General features: G+C 53.5%; 1 protein-coding gene across 4 annotated transcripts in view; it reads right to left on the reverse strand.

Annotated features, from left to right (window-relative positions):
• Nucleotides 1-7,040, reverse strand: part of TTLL1 (TTL family tubulin polyglutamylase complex subunit L1) — a 30,702-nt gene extending 23,662 nt beyond the window's left edge. The window contains exons 1-4 of one of the 4 annotated variants that reach the window (XM_047742618.1): nucleotides 5,474-5,565; nucleotides 3,672-3,755; nucleotides 3,194-3,225; nucleotides 321-394 (exon numbers count right to left, since the gene is read on the reverse strand). The gene's annotated coding sequence lies outside the window, so the exon portion shown is untranslated. Of the gene's footprint in view, nucleotides 1-320; nucleotides 395-3,193; nucleotides 3,226-3,671; nucleotides 3,756-5,473; nucleotides 5,566-6,906 lie in introns of those variants that run through there. The other 3 variants (XM_047742617.1, XM_047742619.1, XM_047742620.1) reach the window with 3 other exon arrangements.
• Nucleotides 7,041-7,487: the final 447 nt, after the last annotated feature.

Raw genomic sequence — 7,487 nt, forward strand, 5'->3', positions numbered from 1 at the left:
GTGGGGAGAACCATCCCCCAGGCAGGCAATGACAGCCCCAACACCACCCCTCATATCTCAGTGCGCTGCCACCTGGCACAGGTGCTGACCCGCAACCCGCCTGGGGGTGACCCAGCAGGGCCATTGATGGGGCCATGTTGGAACAGTCAGAAAACGCTTCCCAGGTGTGATCCCCAAACCCCATAAAGCAGACAGGGCACATATTCTCATCCACACTTTATGGAGCAGGACACAGAGCCTCGGAGGTCAGGCTTTCTCGTCACCCCACCCACCACTTCCGCAGGCCGCTAAGGAAAACCAGCCTCTCAGGCCGGACCCACCATAGGGACTCCTGGAGCCAACAGGCACGGCCAAGTTCACTTCAGCTTCAGGGCCTGCTGCTTGGGGTTCGTACCTACAACAAAATGAACACACAGGCAAAATGTACACGGCCCAGAACTGAGAGACGGTCTGTGAACACGGCAAAACCGTGTCTTCTGCTGAACAAGAGCACGCCACGAGCTGTCTTGAGGGTCTTTTCTTATTGTGATACATTTTTCTGGATTCTCTTACTTCTTGACTCCGGCGGGACTTTCTGGGCCACCCTGCCACTCCACTTCACACGCCCCCAGCACCCGCCTCCCTGCTGCTCCCACCCAGGGCTTCTCACCCAGCTCCGCTGATCCCAAAGCTGCAGGTCAAAGGCCACCTCCCCCAGGGAGCCATTCTCGTCACCTTTTCCCTCCACTGAACCACCCAGCCTTCCCTATATGTCTCCTGCCATCTTTGTTGGCACACAGAACTTCCTACCTTGCCTTTCTGGTCTTTGTTTACCTTCCTTCTAGAGGAAAGTAAGGTGAGGAGAGGACTCTCTTAGTCCCCTGCTTCCTTCTCATCCCCCTGATTCTTTCTAGACTTAGGTGTGAGCATTTGCAATAACGTTCACAGCGCATGTGGCAGGCCCCACTGTCTCCAGCACCCAGCCGTCCGGCACACGGGGAGGGGGGCAAACAGTGCCTACTCCTCACGAAAGTGAGATAACAGACACATCCCAAGGGTCAGTCCTTTGAATCTGACTCTGTTTTCAAGAGTTACTTTCCTGTAAATATTATGGGTTGGAACTGTATCCCCAAAAAAGATATGTTGAGGAGTGCCTGGCTGGCTCAGTCAGTAGAGCATGTGACTCTTGATCTCAGGGTTATGAGTTCAAGTCCCACATGTGGCATAGAGATTACTTAAAAAAAAAAGAAGGAAGTCTGGACGCAGGGACACATAGACACACAGTTCGGAAGATGGTCACATGAACATGAAGGCAGAGATGAGAACTGTGCAGCCACAGCCCAAGAAAAGTCTGGGTCCATCACAGACTGGAAGAGACCAGGATCCTGCCCAGATTCTTCGGGAAGAGCACGGCTCTGCCAGCACCTTGATTTCAGACATCTGGCCTCACTGAGCCACTCACTTCATGGGACTTTCAAAGTACAGCCCAGGAAACGAACTCAAGATATAGCCATCCCAGGCACTTGAAGAAAAAGGAAATTTACACCTATAAAGAGTTTTAAGTATATATGTGGGAGACAGCACAGTAAAGTGATGTGCAAAAGGACAAATAAGTTGGGGCGCCTGGGTGGCTCAGTGGGTTAAGCCTCTGCTTTCGGCTCAGGTCATGATCTCAGGGACCTGGGATCAAGCCCCAAATCGGGCTCTCTGCTCAGCAGGGAGCCTGCTTCCCCCTCTCTCTGCCTGGCTCTCTGCCTACTTGTGATCTCTTTCACACTGTCAAATAAATAAATCTTAAAAAAATAAAAAAGGACAAAACATTTATCTATAGTTTAAAAAAAAGAAGAAAAAGAAAGAAATGAACTAAGGCCACCTCTCCTTTAAAGAGACGTGGGACCAGGGCGCCTGGGTGGCTCGGTGGTTTAGGCCGCTGCCTTTGGCTCGGGTCGTGATCTCAGGGTCCTGGGATCGAGTCCCGTGTCGGGCTCTCTGCTCGGCAGGGGGCCTGCTTCCCTTCCTTTCTCTGCCTGCCTCTCTGTCTACTTGTGATCTCTCTCTGTCAAATAAATAAATAAAATCTTTAAAAAAAAAAAAGAGAGAGACGTGGGACCTCTTTCCAGAAATGCACCAAACCAGCATGATAACCACCACTGGGAACCAATGACAAGGCAGCCTCAGCAGAGCCAAAGGAGGGACAGCGGTTCCCCCGCACCTGAGGCTCGGGCACTCGGTTCATTTCCTGCGCTCACACATTCATGCGGACTCGCCAGTTTTCTTGGGGCCTCCATTTCCCCCATGAAGAAAATGGGAATGAGAGCCCCAGGGCTTTGGCAGGATGGCTGAGATTACTGGGAGGTCGGGCGGGTGTGCTTGTGGTACACCACAGTTCACCGAATTTGAAACGAGCGCACCTGCTTTCCCTGAAGGTTTCTGACGCTCTCCCCGATTCAGCCCTGCATGCTCCTCCACTTCAGCCCCTACTTACAGTGGGTGGGCCGGGCTCCTGGCCAGGTGCTGGAGGTCAGCCCTGCCCTCACGGAGGAAGTAATTCGATATTTACTTTATCACCCAAAACAACAGCCACGACTTCTATGAAGCGCCAGGATCCACCAGGCACAGGGCCGGGCACTCTGTACGCGTGCTTCTCTACTTCCTCTGTCCCTCAGGCTCACACGCTGCTGGAAGGCAGGTGTTCATTCTCCCCGTTTACACACGGAGAAAGTAGGGCTCAAAGAGTAGCAGGCAGGGGCGCCTGGGTGGCTCAGTGGGTTAAAGCCTCTGCCTTCGGCTCGGGTCCTGGTCCCGGGATCCTGGGATCGAGCCCCACGTCAGGCTCTCTGCTCGGTGGGGAGACTGTTTCCCCCCCCACCCCTGCCTGCCTCTCTGCCTACTTGTGATCTGTCTGTCAAATAAATAAATAAAATCTTAAAAAAAAAAAAAAAAAGAGTAGTAGGCAGAGCACAGACTGCAGCCTGTGGATGCCATGCTGCCTCCCCTCCCCACTCTGTCAACTGTCCCTTTACCCCACAGGGCAGGGGGTGGGTGGACTGGTCTCTGTCCCCCAACACCCAGCCAGGGCCAGCCACAGTCGGGGGCTCAGAAATGGTGTGCAGAACAGACAAAGGAACCCGCTGGCCACAGAAGCCAGGGCTGACTCCTTCCCAACCTTAAGAAATACGAAGCCCTGCCCTTAGAAAAATCAATAAAGAAATACCAGATGTCAGACAGTTCTCCTGTTACTTCCTCCTAAAACAGGAAAGAAAAATAAGTGAGGTTAGCAGGACCGTGTAATGAACTTGGTAGGTAACGACTGTAGTGGGGTTCACATGAACTGAACGTGAAGCCATTGGTCAGCTACTTTCAACACTGAGCCCCACAGGAAGGGATAAAGACGATGTGGTATATATATGCAATGGAATGATTACTCCACCATCAAAAAGAATGAAATCTTGCCATTTGCAACAACGTGGATGGAACTAGAGGGTATTATGCTAAGCAAAAGTCAAAGAAGGACAAACTACATGATTTCACCCGTATGTGGAATTTAAGAAACAAAGCAGGTGAACATACGGGAGTGAGTAGAAAGATAGAGGGAAACAAACCATAAGCGACTCTTAACTGCGGAGAACACAGAGGGCTGCGGAGGTGGGTGGGGGATGGGCCGGATGAGTGATGAGGATGAAGGAGGGTACCTGTTGTGATCAGCACTGGGTGCTGTATGTAACTGACGAACCACGGAATTCTACTCCTGAACCCGATATCGCACCGTATGTTAACTAGAATTTAAATAAAAAATTGAAAAAAAAATTTAAAAACCCAAACTGAGCATCATAAAACCTAACCCAGAGAAACAGAGTTAGGTGTGTGGTGATCTTTGTGCTGGCTGTGCTCGAATCCCAGTGGGCTGTCCCCACCTGAGGTTCGCCAGCCAGGGAAAGGCATTCTCGAGGCAGGCAGTTAGCTATGTTCAGAAAGTGATGTGGGTCCCTCTGCCGGGGCCGGTGGGCAGGACCTTCAAAAGCTTGAGGACAGGTTTCCACGGGGACAGCCCTGGGTGTCTGAGCTTTGACAGCCCAGCTTCTCACCCACCCGCTCAGCTCTGACAGCCACCCTGTGCAGGGACCACTACGGGAGACGTGAGCACCTGAACGAGGTGCTCGTGGACAGTCCCGATCCAGGGAGGCAAGAGAGTCATTTCACAAGCTGGAAGCCCCGGCAGCAAGGTGCTTTCACAATCCAGCAAAGCTCAGCTGTGGTCCTGAGGGGGAGGTGACTCTTAATCCCGCCAGCAGCAAATGGTGCCAGCTCTACTCCAGAAGATTCCAGATCTGTCTATGCCTCTCCCCAGCATCCCCATAACCCTGGACGACCGCAGCAGGCTCCACTGGTTTCCTTAGCACCATCACCCCATGGCACCCATGCTCTGCCTAGCAGAGTGACCCTCTCACACACACAAAGCAAATAAGGTCATCCTGCTCATAAGCCTCCAGGAGCTTCCATTAGCCCCAGAATACAACCATCACCTACAACCAACTACAAGGTGGACCCCATGTGATCCGGGCTCCCCATCACCTCTCAAGCTTTGTCTCCAGCACCCCTCCCCATCAGCCCTCTGCAGCCCTGGGCCGCCTTTCAGCTCCTCACACCCACCAAGCTGCAGCCTGTCTCAAGGCTTTGCTCTCCCCCACATCTGGCCCCTTCTCGAAGGTCAGCTCTTCAGAGTGACTTTCACAATGCCAATCTCAATGCCCCCACTCATCACACTTTACTTCTCTGTGGCCGTCAGGCTGCACACAACTGTTTAGTCCAGGGCCCACAAACCCACTGCACCAGCATCACCTGGAGCTCGTTAGAAATACAAGTTCCTGGGCGCCTGGGTGGCTCAGTGGGTTAAGCCTCTGCCTTTGGCTCAGGTCATGGTCTCAGTGTCCTGGGATGGAGCCCAGTATCAGGCTCTCTGCTCAGCAGGGAGCCCGCTTCCCCCTCCCTCTCTGCCTGCCTCCCTGCCTACTTGTGATCTCTCTCTCTCTGTCAAATAAATAAATACAATCTTTAAAAAGAAATAAAGAAAAAACAAATAGAAGTTCTTGGGCACCTGGCGCCTGGGTGGCTCAGTTGGTGAAGTGACCGCCTTCAGCTCAGGTCATGATCCCAGGGTTCTGGAATCGAATACCGCATTGGGCTCCCAGCTCGGCAGGGAGCTTGCTTCTCCCTCTCTTCCCTGCTCTCTCTCGCTGTCTCTGTCTCTCTCAACTAAATAAATAAAATCTTTAAGAAATAAATAAAGAAAGAAAGAAAGAAAGAAAGAAAGAAAGAAAGAAAGAAAGACCAATTCTTACGCTTCCCCCAGCCCCTACACAGATGCGCATACTTGGACTCCCTGGGAGCGGGCCCAGGAATCCGTATCTGAACAAGCTCTCAGGTGAGATCCCAACCCTTGCCCAAGTTTGAGAAGAACTGGTCTAGTTCACGTATTTGGTTCCCTGGTGATTACCTGTCTTTGACACACATATCTCACGTCAGGAGAGCAGAAGTGTTGTTCTCAATCACTGCCTACTGAACGCCCAGCATCCAGAACAGCGTCTAATAATAGCAGGTGCTCAGTCAATATTTGATGAATTAGCAAAAATAAAGAGGTGAATTCCCTTCCCTCATGCAATCAAACAAGCCAAGCAGTGCTCAGGCACAGCCCAGCCCTCCAGAGGCTGGCAGACCCGCAGGTGGGAGAAAATGGTAAACAAACACCCCCAGACGTTCACACTTTTTCCAGGGGCCTGAATTAGGAGATCTGGAGTTTAGCAGATCTCCATGGAGTGAGGGAACATCTCGGGGAATATCCGTACCCCCAACCCCAGGAGGACAGAACTTTGCAAAAAGGCCTTTCATTTCCCGGAGTTATGACCACTCCCTGACAAAAGCCAGGCCAACCTTTCAGGAGAAACAGCAAGCAGAGGGAAGAAATTATATTCATAGAATGAATGCACTTTTCTGGGTCCAGCCATAAAAAACGGGAGGCTCCTCCGTCCCCAAACCCACTACGCAAACACTTTGGTCACTATCACTTTCAACAAAGTCCCAACGAGGTCAGGATTCTAGGGCGTTTCAATTCCTTTCCAGCTAGTCTTCCTGGAAAAGGAAAAAATACCATCTTTAAAGAAAACAATCAATAGTGTAAACGACGACTTCGAAACAGCTGGATGGCCCCGTTCTAGCTCCGCACGCCCCTGGGAGACAGTGCCATGTTCTACAGCAACCACTTAGCAGGGCTTGTAATGTAATTGGCACAGGGCAAGACCAATCTTTTTGTAACTGCCACAAACCAGCACTGAAATGTGCTCAGTACAATATTTCCGTGAACAAAGAGCCTCTCTGCAAACCCTAACCTGCTTACAACAATGAGATTCTTTTACTTCTAGAACGAGTTCCCTGTAACGCCCCGGCTACTCTATGGGCTGCTCGGCTACCTCCGCCTCCCATCCCCTTGGACTGACAAACAGGGAGCAGAAATGCTCAGGTCCAATCCAGCACAGAAGGGCAGGCAGGGCGGGGGACACGAATCCATCTCCTAACCAGCGCTGTCACCACAGGTCCCCCGCCCCCTGCAAAAGATGCAGGAGAAACAACACAGACTGCAAACGAATGGGAAAAGCCTAAACGATGAAATTCTGGGATAGCCAATATGAATCAGAATGCAATTACAACGACCGGGCAGCACAGGGAAAGTCACAGGAGCTCGGAGGAAAAGCGGGGGCACAGTGGTCAGCGCAGGCTTCCGGGAGGACGCGGGTCCGGCAAGCTGCCCCTAAACAAACCACACGGCGCGGCCGCGGAGACCTGGGCGCTCAGACCCGCTCGCGCATGCGTACTCGTCCACCAGGGCCGGCCACACCCTCGTCCGGGGTTGCGGCCTCGGCGGCGGGGCCTCACCTGTGGGCGCAGAGCCCCGAGGAGCGCCGAGCAGCGCGCAGCTGGGCGGCCCCGCGCCGTGCCCCGGCCCCGCCTCCAGCCCCACTCCGGCGCGGGCAGGGGGACGCCACTCGCAGCCCCGCGGACCGGCCCGCCGCGCGAGGCGCTGTACTTCCGGGGCGGCGCTCTGGCAACCGAAGACGCCGCCGCTGGCGCCGCGACTGCTTCCGGGGTCACATTTTCCTGGCTCACCTGTAGGCCCCCAGCTCCGTGGTGCGGGCGCGCGTCCTACGAAGAGGAAGACGGTCCATCGCGGGGAGGCTCGCAGCCTTCAGGACCCAGAAAAGAGGTCGAGAAAGGTCGAGGCGCGAGGTCGAGCCTGACAGTGGGAGGCAAAGCCATGTGAGGAATTGGGCCCGGGTCTGGAGCGCCCTTGGTCTCCTCTGCTGCTCAGCTTCCCAGTCTGCAAGGTTGGGACTGCAGGTAGCGCCGACCTCGCAGGGTCGAGTGCATCCTGTGCCCCATTCGTACTAATCAGTAAATGTAAAGTCAGTACTCAGAGGTCCCCACATTCATGCTCAGTGCCCTCTGAGCATGGGGCT

The sequence above is a fragment of the Lutra lutra genome, chromosome 8 (assembly GCF_902655055.1).
Source record: "Lutra lutra chromosome 8, mLutLut1.2, whole genome shotgun sequence".
Taxonomy (NCBI): Eukaryota; Metazoa; Chordata; class Mammalia; order Carnivora; family Mustelidae; genus Lutra; species Lutra lutra.